Below are 15194 nucleotides of genomic sequence, written 5' to 3'. Positions count from 1 at the left end.
CACACACACACACACACACACACACGGTGGTGTTTCATCCAGTGAACCTTACATTACAAAAATGAATTTCAACGAAGTTAACTTTAAAGTTAATCATTATATTCCTAAACTAATCCTACAGTCATGTGAGGACCATCTACTTTGTGCCTATGATGCCTGTCTGATGCATCAGGGATATAAAGAGAGGACTGCCTGCCTGCCAACAAAGAGTTCACTGTCCCACACAAGGGCTAAGATACAAGAGCAAATCAGCTCTACACGTCAGATGACAACTATTGCCATGAAAGAGGTTCTAGTAGCGTGCATGGGTATTTGGCCACAAAAAACTCAGGGAATCTAGAAAGTCTTCCCCAAAGTGGTGGGCCATAAGCTGGGCCTTTAAGGATAGTTTATATTTTCTCCAACATTTTATTATGAAAGATTTCATACATACAGAAAAGTTTTTTACAGAATGAATTTTACAGTGATCACTATATAGCCACTACCTAGAATCAACCATTCACTTTTTCTATACCTGCTTTATCACATCTTTCCCATCTCTCCATTCCTCTATGTATTTTACCAAGCCATCTTATTTTATTGATGTTGCTACTGCATTTCAAAATAAATGGCAGGCATAACACTTCCCCCCTAAATACTTCAGCATGCATATCACTAACTAGAGTGACAAGACTGATTCTGACAGGTAAAATGGAGGGGAACAGGTAAAGACCATTTCAGACAGAGGAAGCAGCATTTCTTTAAATACATAAGCTGGAAACTGGGACACTAAAAAAAAACAACCCCAAAAAACAAAAAAAAACACACAACACATGTCTGTTGCCCCTCAAGCTTCCTGACCATGACACTCTCTTTCTGAGCTCAAGAGTCTCCAGGTTCTGCACTCATAGCACCCACAGCATTCAGGACTCATCTCCTATAAATCCGTAATAGCTTATAGAGCTGAGTGGCAATGTCGCACTTCACCACTCCGTGTCATTATACTACTGGTTCTCTGAATCATAAAATTCTCTTCAGAAATGCACACCCTATCACTTCTTTAAGTCTGAGATTTGATAGCTGCAGCTGCCCTTCCTTTTCCCACAGGCAGCAGCAAAGATAAACACAGCCTGACCTGCCATTTTCATACTATGATCTTCACCAGGCATCGCAATCCCGTTTTTATTTTATGTTTCCTTTCTCCTAAAGAACATAACACAGTTGAAATTGAGCCCATCATCGGCTTCTCCTGTATCCCGATTGCCATGAAATTTCCTGCTTAAAGGGGCAATAGAGAGAGATTTCTGCAGAAAGACCTGGAGTTTGCACTGTGCTTGCCTTACTCAGACAGAAGACTGGTTAACGTTGTTGTGGGCTGTGTGCGTAATGGGATGTGGCCTCAAGGTCATGTTTGAGGCACAGCAAATGCAAGGTCTGTGGCTAGAAATTGCAGCCCAGAGACACTGGGCTTTAACAGCCTAAGAGCCACTTTGTAATTGAATGGAGTCAGGGAGCCACAAAGGAAGAAGTAACAAGTGGACCGCTCCCTTCCTTGGCTGCAGCCATGTCTTAGGCCAACTCACACCCAGAGAGGGCTGAACTGGCCTGGACCTGGGGAACTCAGAGGAGCTCTCTGCTGGCATTCCCTTCACTGGGAGGGATATGTGAGGATTCCCAGGCTAAAAGATTCAGAATCAGAAAGAAAACTCAAGCTTCTCTTGGCTGCTAAACCAAGCTGTACCAAAGGGGTACCAATGCTATGGTTGCCGCCATAGGGTCTTCACAAACCCTCAGTTAGCCTAATAGCACTAGTAGACTACTAGAATGTTCCTTGTTAACACCTTGAGCTTTCTGAGCTCTGTACCTGAGCACGCAATTGCTTTCACAGCCTGTATTGCCCTTGACCATTTCTACGTGTCTGGATTCTGTCCACCTTTCAAATGCCTCGTCCTTCATGAACCTTCCCACTGAAGATGACTCCCCCCCTCCCTAAACATCCGCAGTCCTGGGCCTTGGCCTCTTCGCTGCTGGCTTGTGTCCCTTCTGCCTTACATCTATCATTTCAGTACATGTCATGGCTCCATCCATCCACATCATCAAGTCCCTGAGAACAAGAACTAATGGCACCCATCTTTTCTCTGCTTCCCCCAATGTTTGACCCTGAATCACCAATATAAAGTGAAAAAGGAAAAGCAGATGACCCAGTGGAAAGAAGCAAAGAAAGATGGCTTCCATGAGTGACAGCACCATGGAGCGTGGCTCCATCCTCTGGAGGACAGAGCAGCAGTGCCCACACTGACAGAGTGGTTTACAAAGGACTTGCCCATTTCTGCAAGATGGTGTTAAAACTCCTACTAGCCATGGACCCTTTTGTTTCAGCTAAGGCTCATCTAAAGGAAAAAATATCTTAGGACATCAAAGTCAACAACCAAAAAGCACAGACGGCCCTAGCCTGTTTGGCTCAGTGGGTAGAGCGTCAGCCTACAGACTGAAGGGTCCTGGATTCCATTCCAGTCAAGGGCACATGCCTGGGTTTCGGGCTCGATCCCCAGTAGGGGGCATGCAGGAGGCAATCGATCAATGATGCTTTTTATCTCTTTCCCTCTCCCTTACTCACTGAAATCAATTAAAAAAAAGAAAAAAGCACAGATGCAGGAGACACTGTGAGAACCAAATGTCCCCAGTCAGGGAGAGGACTACAGAGGGATGTTCAATGACCCTGTCCTGAAGCTCTGGGGACTGTCTAGCTATGGATATGGCCAAAGGAGACAGTACAGGGTGTGTATTAACTAACCAGTGAGGAATTAATAATTAACCTTTTCTTCCATGCTGCTGCCATTGCGCTAGCAACACTGGGAAAGAAAGAAGGGCTACCAAAGCTGGCGAGTCACCCACTAGTCAAGACACCATTTGCACCTACAAAAGCAAGAACAACATGCTAGAATTATGGGGGGCGGGAGTGGGGGAGAGGCCACCTCTGCCTTCCAAGAGCTTATACCTGTGAAGGACTCTCACCCATGAGAATGGTGTTGAGTCACCCTATCCTCCCCAAAACTATCATTCATAGCCTGCATCACAGCTGCCACATTCCACGTATTTGAGGGACTGCATGATGAACACCTGGCTCCCTACGACTTGGTAGGACACTCCACAGGGACACGGACCATAGGTTGGGCTTTGCTCATCACTGTACCCCTGGTGCCAGAATACAGCAGGTCCTCAGTAAGGAAACCCTGATGGAACGAACGAGTGAATGAGAGGGATGCAGAACCACGGTGGGAGAGGGGCACACAGCTAAGATGGGGATAAAGGAAGGTTCAGGGAAAAGGGCACTGGAACCAGTCCTAGCGTGCTGCCAATGAGGAAGTTTAGACACCAATGCCTCTGTTAATCTCCAATATAAATCATTGACCAAAAAATCACCACCAAAGTGGAAAATCACCAGAATGGGCCAGGCAGCCTGTTCTGGGTTGTCAGGGTTGGCACTGCATGTTCCTGATCTAAAGGTTTACAAAAGGGACTGTTGGCCTTCAGGAGGTAAACAGTAGCAGGTCCCTGAAATACCCCGTGTCTGCATTCACCCAGGGGCTTATAAGGAACAGCTTTAGAAGCAAGAATACACAGAGGACGGCTGTGTTAACCCCTGGTTATTCAGAACTCACCCCTCTCATCCCTTCAAAATTCCTGGCAATAACCTAAGTCCCACCTTCTTGGAGTTTCTATCACTCAGTGGTAGCTGATAACATTATCAAGTGATGGCCCCATAAAACACTGTGTTCCCCTTCATCTTACTGGGACAGCTTACCAACTATACATTTGTATTAGACTACAAGGGGTCAAGTAAAAATGTCTAATGCTATGTATTGAATACAATCCCTCTACAATGCGTAGAAGTTTTTTTTGACATTATTTCTAGAAAGAAAAGAAATAGGAATAAAGTATGTTTTTCTAATGGCTTATTCTCTATGAAGCAACAGAGAGATGCTACACAATCACCTTTGAATCCTCTAACAAATAATTTTACTAGCCTTAATACTTAATTATTCTTGTTATTCATCTGTCTAATCCCCCCGACAGGTTCTTAGGGGAGTTTTCACTCATCTTGTGAGCATTCATCTTTTCTTTCATGCCCACACCTGATTAGGTTGCTTTCCTACATTAACAATTCCTTGTCCACTATAAGAAAAACATAAACGCCTTAGCCTGAAGCCTAGGCCTAACAGCCCATTCCTGTAGAGAGCTCCTCTGTTCTATGACAAGAAGCTTCATAGAGTTCTCCAAGTCATTGTTATGCTTTTCCATACATCTATGTCCTTAAATGTCCTTTCCTGCAAACTCCTATTCATCCCTGTAAGCCCCAACTGAAGTATTCCTCCCTGAAGTCTTGAGGGAGCCATCCACACTAAATAAGCCATTTCTTCCTTTATACCCTTATGTGCCAAGGAAGCAGAGACTCAATAAATGGATGAATAAATGAGCTCTTCTTTTCTACATGAAGAAAAATGCGGGGGGAAATGAGCTAGAAATAGATTATATAATTTGGACAACATTGGTAATACTACCTGAAATGTGTACTCCCTTGTACTGTTATGACTATTTCAGTGACAGGCAGCACAATTTTCTAGACCTTCGTTCTGCTCTCTTAAGTTGGCCCAAGTGACACCAACACATGCTCTTTTCCTTCTCCCTCCTCTCTCCCCCCACTGACCTCCACATGCCATGGTAACATGGACCTGGTCCAGAAAAATAGTAATCTCAACATTAACACAGGAGAGCCTTGTTAATGAAAAACTTTGTTAAGAACACTCTGTTTATTTATTAATTTTTTGACGTTAGAGAAGTGTGAAATCCACACATTCCAAGGACTAAAAACTGCTGGTCTTTAAAGGAGAATCTTTAACAGTGGCAATGTTGCAGACTTGTTGCAGCTTTTTTTGTTTGTTTGTTTTTTACTTAAATGTATGACTGCCTAGATCTTTCTAGGGAAGCTGGACTTGTGAACAAAGGCCAATTTGCTTAACTTTTCTGGGCCTCTATTTTCTCACTTTTAAAATGGGGGTAAAGCACCTAACCTGCAGGACTGTTGTTTGCAACAACTGATGGAGGTGGCCCCCCACGATGATTTAAAGTGGTCCCATAACTAGTATGTAATGTCACTGCACTTGGTTCATGTTTTCATTGCCTGAACTGATATATAAGGTTTCTGTCTAGGACAACATACCACATTGTCCAGTATAAGTCTCCAATGCTTCTACTTTCAATGTTATTGAAACTGAACATCTTTTCCATGCTATACTGAAAATATTCTTTGTATCATCCTAATTTTCAAAATGATACTGCCATAAGCACTATTTCCCAGTAAAAGGAGCCCTTCATTGTAATAGCTTAACACTAAGAGTGCATCATGTAAGCTACTTACTTGCCACAATAACCTTTTAATTTAGAATAGATTTTTCATTGAATAAAATAGCAGAAATTAGGTTTTTGCCAAGAGCTAAGTATGGCAAAAATTCTTATAATGTGTGGCAGATCATAAAATTATCTCTCTGAATAGGCTGGAGGCATTGCATTAAACAGCATGTCCCTCACTGGATTTCCAGAATTTAGTTCTTAGTATAAAAACACAACTATCACTAGGTGAACTAAGTGTCAACTTCTGTAACTACTATAATAGCAGCTATACAAAGGTGAATTATGCAAGTATTAAATCAAAATGACACTCACACGGGATTACCCGCTGCTTAGAAAACATGCTAAAGTGAAATCTAAGTGTCTAGGCACTTAGTAATTCTTTTAAAAATAACAGGTGTACTGGTTAATAATGCAGATTTTTTCAATAGATGGAGTTACACATATGTTGATATATATGCAATTTGATATGTATGCTATTTTGTTGTATTGACCGCAAGCTTCAAAACTGCATATGTCAATTTTCTGAAGTTGTTAACATCATAGATATTTTTACGCTTAAAAATGTCCAATTTTGTGCCAAAAAAAGAGCATTTGCGGGAAGTTTTAATTCATTACTTTATTTTGAAGAAAAGTGTTGCTGAAAGTTATCATATACTTGGGAAGCTTATGGTGAACATGCTCCATCTCAAGATACTTGTGAACGCTGGTTTAAATGCTTTAAAAGTGATGATTTCAATGTGAAAGACAAAGAACGTCCAGGTCAACCGAAAAAGTTTGAAGACCAACAATTAACAAGCATTGTTGGATGAAGATGTGTGTCAAACTCAGAAACAACTTGCAGAAACATTAAACATTGCTCAGCAAACAATTTCCGATAGTTTACAAGCAATGGGAAAGATTTTAAAGGAAGGAAAATGGGTGCCATATCAACTGAACAAAAGATAAATGGAAAATCGAAAAGTCATCAGTAAAATGTTGCTTCAAGGGCACGAAAGAAAGTCTTTTTTGCATCGCATTGTGACTGGCGATGAAAAGTGGATTTATTTTGAGAATCCCAAATGCACAAAATCATGGGTTGATCCAGGTCAACCATCAACATCGACTGCAAGGCCAAATCACTTCAGAAAGAAGACAATGCTCTGTGTTTGGTGGGATCAGGAAGGTGTGGTGTATTGTGAGCTTCTAAAACCAGGTGAAACCGTTAATACTGATAGCTACCGACAACACATAATCAATTTGAACCACGCTTTGATCATGAAATGACCAGAATGTGCCAGAAGACAAGGCAACGTAATTTTGCTTCATGATGATGCACCATCACACACTTCAAAACCAGTTAAAGACACGTTAAAAGATCTTGCCTGGGAAGTATTAACCCATCCGCCGTATTCACCAGACCTTGTTCCTTGAGATTACCACTTGTTCTGATCGATGGCACATGCACTTTCTGAGCAGCACTTTAAAACGTACGAAGAAGTGGAAAATTGGGTCTCTGAATGGTTTGCCTCAAAACAAAGTTCTATTGGGACGGTAACCACAAATTACCTGAAAGATGGGGAAATGTGTAGCTAAAGATGGACATTACTTTGAATAAAGCACTTTTGATGTTTCTCTTGAAATTACCGTGTTTTCTTTGATCACAAAATCCGCATTATTAACCAGTCCACCTGGTGATATGGACTCCATGATCATAAAAGGCATTTTTTTTTAATGCACACAAACTGGAGAATATGAACTTTGGGGGCTAAGCTAAATTTAATAATATTGTGTGGCAGGTAGAGATGAAGTGAGATAGTGGAAAGTTCAATACTACATGTGCTCAATAACTACTGTGTGTCAGCACTATGCAGAGGACTGTGCTTAGACACACGTAGTATTCAACCTTCACATTCACCTTATTCCCATCATATAAATGCTTAACCTGAGGTTCAAAGAAGTTAAGAAATTTGCCCAAGATCCCACACTAGTAAGTGGTAGAGTTGGAATTTGAGCCCAACTTAATCTTCCAAGCTCATTATTCCTTAATTTTAGACCAACTGCTCTGAAAATAGCCTCTATAGTAAGTGAGCTTCTCACAAGATCATGACTATTTAATGAGAACAAAATCTTAGAAAGAAAGGGGCACAACCTAACCGTGAATGGTTTGAATTGCGCATACATCATTTTAAAGTTCTGCATCACTACCAACAAAACAGGGTAAAACCTCAACTCCTCTTTATGCACTCAAGGCCTGCATAATCTGGCCCCAGTGCACTCCCTCCTCCCTGTTCAGTAACATCATCTACTGAATATTTTCTATGTAAAAGGCATTGTGCTAGGCACTGCAGGAGACACATCCTGGAATAAATACACATTCTCTACCCTCAAGTTTTTGCATCAAATGAGGAAGAAATGAGGCAAGAAGCCACATAAAAGTAATAAAAGGCAGAGTATTAGGAGGATGAGAGGAAACATCGAAGAAAAGTCAGATAAAATCCAGAGAAGTTTCCTCCTATGGTTGCCATGCTCAGATAACATTATACTGATCTCAAAACCAGGAGAAGCCAAAGGCAATCATGCACAGGCCAATCATTAAGTGGCTATGAAATGGGCTTTCTACTGTAGGCGGTGATCAAGCAAACCAAGTAGGTTACCTCTCTTGGTTGAGTTTTAGATTCAGAATAGTCAACCCATCTTTATTCTCCTTTTAAATTTCAAATTACCCAGCTAACATGCCATATTTGTCCCTGTAAAAAATAAATATGTGCCCTAGACGGTTTGGCTCAGTGGATAGAGTGTTGGCCTGTGGACCAGAGGGTCTTGGGTTCAATTCCGGTCAAGGGCACGTACTTGGTTGCAGGTTCCTCCCAGGTCTGCTCGGGGCTCATGCAGGAGGCAACCAATCAATGTGTTATTCTCGCCAATGCCATGCCGGGTACTGTTTCCTTTGAGTGAATGGCTGGCCCCTCCCCGCTCCCTATCCTAAAGGTTCCATTCTTGCTGAACACTGATTTCTGAGTTGCCAAGACCCAGTTCAAATGGCACTTCCCAACTCCCTGGCAGTTGGTCTGTCCTGCCCCTTTGACTCACCATACTTCATGGACACAACACCCCTAGCACTGGGGCTGCTATACTATACTCTTCTTAGGAGAGTTTATACTCATCTTTGACAAATTATGAGCTTCTTGAAGGCAGGGTCCACATCATGCTCCCATAGTCCCCCCATCCTCCAAATCCTGGCATTGTATTGAGACCATGCTACTTAAGGATGCTGCTACTGTGGATTTGAGCCTCTTCTTGAAAGAAAAAAATATTTGAAGAAGTGACATCATGGCAGGAAGAGAGGGAGGAAGAAGGAAAGGAAGAACAGAAAAAGCAGACATGGGATATAAACAACAATACAACAGAGTTCCTGCCTTCAAGGAACGCATTGCCTAGTTCAGCGATTTTCAACCTTTTTCATCTCATGGCACACATAAACTAATTACTAAACTTCTGTGCACCAAAATATATATTACATTTTTTGCCAATGTGACAAAAATAGGTATAATTTTGATTCATTCCTACCGACAGCTATTGTTCTATTGGCTGTTATCATTGTTCTGTTGGCTCTGACAATCTAAGGGAAAAGAGGTCAGTGCCCCTGACTAAATAGTCAGGTACTGCATGTTTTAAAAATTCCGCTGCACACCAGTTGAAAATCGCTGGCCTGGTTGAATGCTCATGGAATGCCCAAATACTCATGGAACCTTTTTTCTTCCTAAGCTCCTAGAAATGGAAGATGCACCCATAATCATAACTGAGATAGAGGGTGGCAATAAAGAATGGTCAGTGGCTGTTTTATTTCCAGTGAAAAGAACCTAGAAAACTTAATGCCTTCCCTTCTTCAAACTTATCTCAGTCTACTCTGTTTTTAATTCTTGCGACCTCCATCAATTTTGGATTTAACATCCTGCCCAATCCACCACTCACACAGCGGATAACATTCAATATTTAGCAGAGAAAAACAAATTTTCTAATAAATATCTCAACTTTTTCATAGGTAGAATAGATAAGAACAAACTGGATAAAATGCAGATGAGTTGATGTAGCTTCATCTACAAGCTCATTCACCACCTACGTTTCATTTTTAAAGGCAGAGCCCAAACTACTTATCCTTTCATGGCTCCAGCCCTGAAGGTTGCTTTGCAAAGACATGTCAGAGTGAAATTATCCAGCAAACCCTTGTGTGGATAAAAGATTCCACGAGTCAACAACAACAACCGCTTAAGCAGTTTAAACCAACAAGCAAGATGCCCTCTATTTAAATGCTATGAGAGAATCTATTTTAAGCCTTTAAAACCCCTTTGGGCAGGTGTTTAAGCTGTGTACAGACTGAGCCTGTGTAGGCTCTGGGGGTGGGGGAGGGTGGGCTCCACTCTTCATGCAGGCAACATTTTGTTCAGGCAATCTTCCTGCAGCAGGTCATGTGACAAAGGCCAAATAAACAGCATCTGGGGATTTTCAATTACAGACCTTCGCCCAGCATGCCTGCACTGTAATCTCTACCAGATGAGGCTCAGGCCTCCCTATTTTCAATAATTCACACACTGTGTACACATAACATGACAATAAGGGCATTCATGGTGTGGCCTGATTCGCAGATCAAAGCTAGCAAAGGGCCAGCTGTAAGCATGCTCTGCTGCTGGATGATTCGTGCTTTTCACGGGCTTGGAAAGACACTCTGCAGGACCTGGCAAACCAGCCTCTTTCCTGTGCGGTATGCTGAGCAACCTCTGAGCATGGACTGGGCACAGCCTCCTGGGACAGCCAGAGAGGCAACCAATTCCATGTGCATTTGCAAGTATTGGGCAACTTCAAACCCTAATCTCCTCCACAAGCTGCCTCTCAGAGACAGCCTTGTCTTGGCCAATGCAAGACCCATGCAGAAGCTCTAGCACTCCTGGGAGCAGGTGGTTCTTGAAAACAAACCTGTTCTAAAAAGACAGTGAGGTTCCTGTACTTAATAAACCCTCAGCTAGGTCCTCAAGTTTACAAATCCATGGGCTACGTAGATTCCATTTAGCGGGCCCACACATACAAGCGACTCAGACACAAACTACATGGAGGTCCATTTTTAATTCATGGCACAGAGCTTTGGGTCTGGGAAATGAAATAGGACACTTGTTATTACTGAAATCCCTACACATTAACTCAATTAACTCGTGTGTGTGGACTGACGCATTTAGCCACTGTGTGTGTGTGTGTGTGTGTGTGTGTGTGTGTGTGTACGCACACTCACACATGAGTGCTTTAAAAGCATTCAGCATTCTCAAGCCCACAACATTCCACATGTCTATTGCCCTGCAGGGAGAGTTGCCACTGGAGGAAATAAGGACACCGCTTCCTCATATAAAGATTTCATACCCGTCAATCAGAACAGGAACCCAGAGAAAGCCATAATAGTGACTTCCTCGGCAGCAAACACATGCTGTTCACCAGCTGCAGGCTGTGTGTCCTTACCCCTTTTCTCTCTCATTCAGAATGGTTTCCTCTTAATCACAATAATCCCCAAAGTGCTAAAACATATCAATCGTTGGGTAAGCCCTGCCTACAAAGGGCCAGCCGGCTGGCTTTTATGGCCTTGTCCAACAGCAGCTGATACTTCATTCAGTGACAAATCCAATTTAGCAGTTACAAGAGGTTTAGCATCCTTGAAAAAAATATTGGGGTTGATCTGGCATTCTGAAGTCAGCAAATGCTCCACTGCCATATTGTTGCAGAGATTATTCTGCTGTCATATTTGGATTCTACAACTGTCTCACACCTTCTCTACTCTTGCCCCCCAGAATCTGATAGTGGTGGTGGTGGTGGTGGTGGCGGTGACAACAATTTAATCCCCAAGTAAAAAATACAGGCAATAATCATACTTGGAAATTGAATAAATAATGTGATTTACCACCACCCCCCAACACTCTCTCACACACACACACACACACACACACACACACACACACACACACAGGGAGTACTAATTGGCTCTATTTTTCAAATGGGAATTTTGAATTCATTGAAGGGAAAAGCTATGGTGTAAAACTGATTTTACTCTAACCTTTGGATTCTAGGTCAGCTTTGAAGAGTAAAAGGAGAGAAACAGAACGTAAAGATTTAACCCTTGTAATGAAATTTGTCTTGTTAAAAACTAAACGCAGGAGTAATGTGAAGACCTTGTAATTAATTTTTTTACATCCATTTTTAAACACCAAAATGTAAAAACAAAGAAAAGTTTTAAAGCATGATGGAGGAAAGCAAACAAATTGAACAAAAATAAGCCCACAGTTTTTGAATATTTAATATATTTAAGGAGATATGAAGTCTTTACAGATAATTATATAAAATTTAACTTAAAAGAATCCTCAAAGAAAATAACTTGGATAATTTAGCTATAAAAGGGATACACAACTAACAAAATACCATATTTAAGCAATACCACAAGGTAATGTACAAAGTAAAATAAAAGGGAAATGATCTAATAGGAGCATGGGTTGATTATTCCTTTAATATTAGACTCTGGAGTCAACAGTTGGTTATTTATCCCAGCTTCAGTTTTAATGATACCAAAAAAGTGACCACAGAGACATCTGGTTAAAAAAAAAAAAAAGGTTTCAGTGCCATAAATGAGACGCGCGCAATAGTGGTTGGCAAGATATCAACAATGGAATATTCCATACATGGAGTTCTTATTTCATGTGGTTTTAAAGCTTTATTCTTCTCTCTGGATTTTTAAAAACATACACTGAACATTAAAACAAAACAAACACCCAAAGCTTGTAGACTAGAGAACACATTTAGCTTCTGTGAATAACAAGCCATTAGATTAATATTTTGTCAATGTCACTTGTCACAACAAAAGCAGCGGCATTTATAATTTACTCTAAAACTGGTTTAATTAATAAAATTCAAAAAACCACGACAAAGTTATATTGAATTTCATTTGCCGCGTTGTAATTACTTACTTTGTAGCTGACTATAAACAGTATTTTATTACGTCCACAAAAATGCATTTAAAAACTAACAGCAATTCACAGACACTGGAAGAACTGAGGGAACAAGTCCCGAACTTCTACTTTGAATACAGAGTTACTTCCTACTTTAATGTGACATCAGAAAATGAGGCCCCGTGATCGTCCTCAATTCAAGGGGGCCTGTGGGTCCGCCTACATTACCTTCCCTCAGAGCAGGGCTCAGATTCCCAGGGAACACAGATTTGGCAGAACCAGACCTCTGTACCTTCCTCCCAAGACTGAGAAAGAGTCTCACTTGGCTCAAACTCAACAATGAGACAAAAGAGGCTGCCAGGCATGATGGATGACTTAAAGGCTTAAAACCACCATTTGCATCCTCCCAGATAAACAATTATCTGGAAAAAATATTTTTTTCCCCTGGAGGCAATTTCCAATACTGTTAATATTAAGCCTGGCAGGGGAGAATTAATTTAGTGAAATTATACTTAGAGAACATTTGTCTAAAACATTTTCTGAAAGTATCTTACTGGAGTGAAAAGAAATAAACCTTTTATTTTGGATAAAAAAAGAACCAAGTTTGGAATATTTAAATTTAGGAAAGGCTGAGAAACATAAGGCCAATATCAAGGTTTTCAATGTATTTGATTAGTTAATTTTTCCATTCCCTCTTGCTTTATTTTAAATCCATATGACTCTTAAAGGTGATATCATAAAAAGTCGCTTATTGAACAAGGCAGGCAAGCATAAACATGATTTAAGTATGAAAGTGAGGAAATGGCCTTCACACACGCTTGCGAGATAAAAAAAATCAGTGGTTCCGAAACTGCACAGGGGCAATTTTCAGGAGCTCCTGAGGACTCAGGAGGGAATGCTTAAGAAATGACAGAGAAATATCTTAAAAGCCAACCTGCATTTCTCTAGAATGATTTGCAGGACAGGGCAGGAGTACCTCCGGAAGTTCACCAAGCTGCCATTAATAAATGAGGCAGCCTGTGTGGTTTCCGTGGCAACAGAGACTCCAAGTCTCCAGCAAGCTTAATGCACAACCACCAAAGGTTTCTCCTCAAATCTCAACTTCCTGTTTCCAGGTGCCGACAAATGGAAACATACTTTTGAGCAGAGGAGACTGTGCAGGGGTTTTCAAAAGGAATTTTCTTAGGTTGATTTGGGTGAAAGTGGCCTGGCAGTGTCAGAGAATGCTGCAGCTCCATCTTGCTACAACAGAGGCTTGGAGCATGGTTTTAAAGGGAGTTAAGAGCCCCCTGAGACTGTTCTGTGAGTTAAATATATTTCTGTAATATTATAATGTGTTATGACAAGTTATAGATCATTGTTATAGGCTCCCATGATTAACATTAGCCTGACTGTGTTTTCTTTGCTCTACAGAAATGATTTGAGGGGTTGGGATCAGCCGCTCACGAGAATTCTGAGGAACACAGACAGACTACATTTCTTTACCGTATGTAACCTTGAGGTTTATACTTCGTAAAGTCATCAAACATTTTCAAAACAGGCCTTTCCAGACGCCTCCATATGAACAGAGAAGTGTGGAAAAACATAGACTCTAGAACTCTGCCCTTAACTAGTCACTCACTTTAGGGAAAGTTATTAACTTTGTCGAGCCTCAGTGTCCCCAAAGGTCTAATACCTTATAACGCTATAATACTGCGATGAGATCGACCTACTTTTATATCCCTTCCAAACACAGTCAGAGGACTCCAGAAAGCACCGGTGTCCTTTGATCCTCCACCTTCTATTTCTCTCTGAACATTGAAAGAGCCGTCTCCACAGTCCAAACCAAAGGAAGATGGCATACTTCCCAGCAAATGCAAGCAGCTACAAGAAGGGCCAACCTCTCCAAGAACAACACAAACCTAACATTCACCGTAGAGTTTCATTTGGGGAAAGATGATTAAGGAGGATAAGTACAATCTGTATGCTAAGGCTGGAACACACTTCGTAACCAGCATCCATCTCCACCATCTCAAGAGCTAAGCTGAGACAAGAGGAAAGAGAACTCTGCAGCCAGTAGCTTCTGAGCACCCGTTATGATAGGCATGACTCAGGGTATGCCCCGAGGAAAGGCAGAAGGCAGCACTTCTGTTCCCACAGAGCTAACATCTATCTGCCTCATGGAGTATAAGAGATGAAGGTAGGGGGAAAAGATCCACAGGGGCTACATCATTTTAAGGATTTTTCTTTTTAATTCCATCAATTTTTTCCCTTTCACATAAGAATAGTCTAGTTTTAAGTTCTCCTTTGCATCTCTATTATAACTTCCCACAAGACACTCTTACACATGCACTGTCTTTAGCATGTTTTCATGCTAAAAGGCTTTAGCAGACAGTAACAAATTTCTGATAGCTACAACTGATAACTTGAGAAGAAAAAATAGTATTCTTTTTCAATTTTCAGAAAGGTCTGGCTCAGGGACAAACCAGCTGAAGGACAGGGAAAAGTAAATTTCCAGTACAACTTTCTCTGTAAAAGCCATAAAGTTACTTTCCTAGGGGAGCAATCAAATATCCACCAGAACTTGGAAAGCCTGTGCAGGGTTGCAGATCTAAGTTTATTCCACTCATGAGGTCACATATAAGGAGCTACCATGTATATATATAAAAGGCTAAGTGACCAACCATCTGTCCATCCAACCGACCGACCTGCCGGTATATATGACACACACTGACAATTTAAAAATAAACATTGACTGGCGCATGCGCAATACATATAAAGCTCTCACTGACACCAATCTAGAATATTCCTACCTGAACCCGTTTTCAGACATGGTCAGTTATATGTTGCTTTCTCTCAAGTTCGAAG

The 15194-nt window shown here is 41.3% G+C and overlaps 1 protein-coding gene across 5 annotated transcripts in view; it reads right to left on the bottom strand.

Moving 5' to 3' along the window:
• Positions 1-15194, bottom strand: part of TEAD1 (TEA domain transcription factor 1) — a 253571-nt gene that overhangs the window by 75620 nt on the left and 162757 nt on the right. The window lies entirely within an intron of this gene.

Source organism: Eptesicus fuscus, chromosome 13 (genome assembly GCF_027574615.1).
Source record: "Eptesicus fuscus isolate TK198812 chromosome 13, DD_ASM_mEF_20220401, whole genome shotgun sequence".
NCBI lineage: Eukaryota > Metazoa > Chordata > Mammalia > Chiroptera > Vespertilionidae > Eptesicus > Eptesicus fuscus.
Note: the sequence above shows the minus strand (reverse complement) of the source record. Positions and strands in the feature narration are given on the sequence as shown.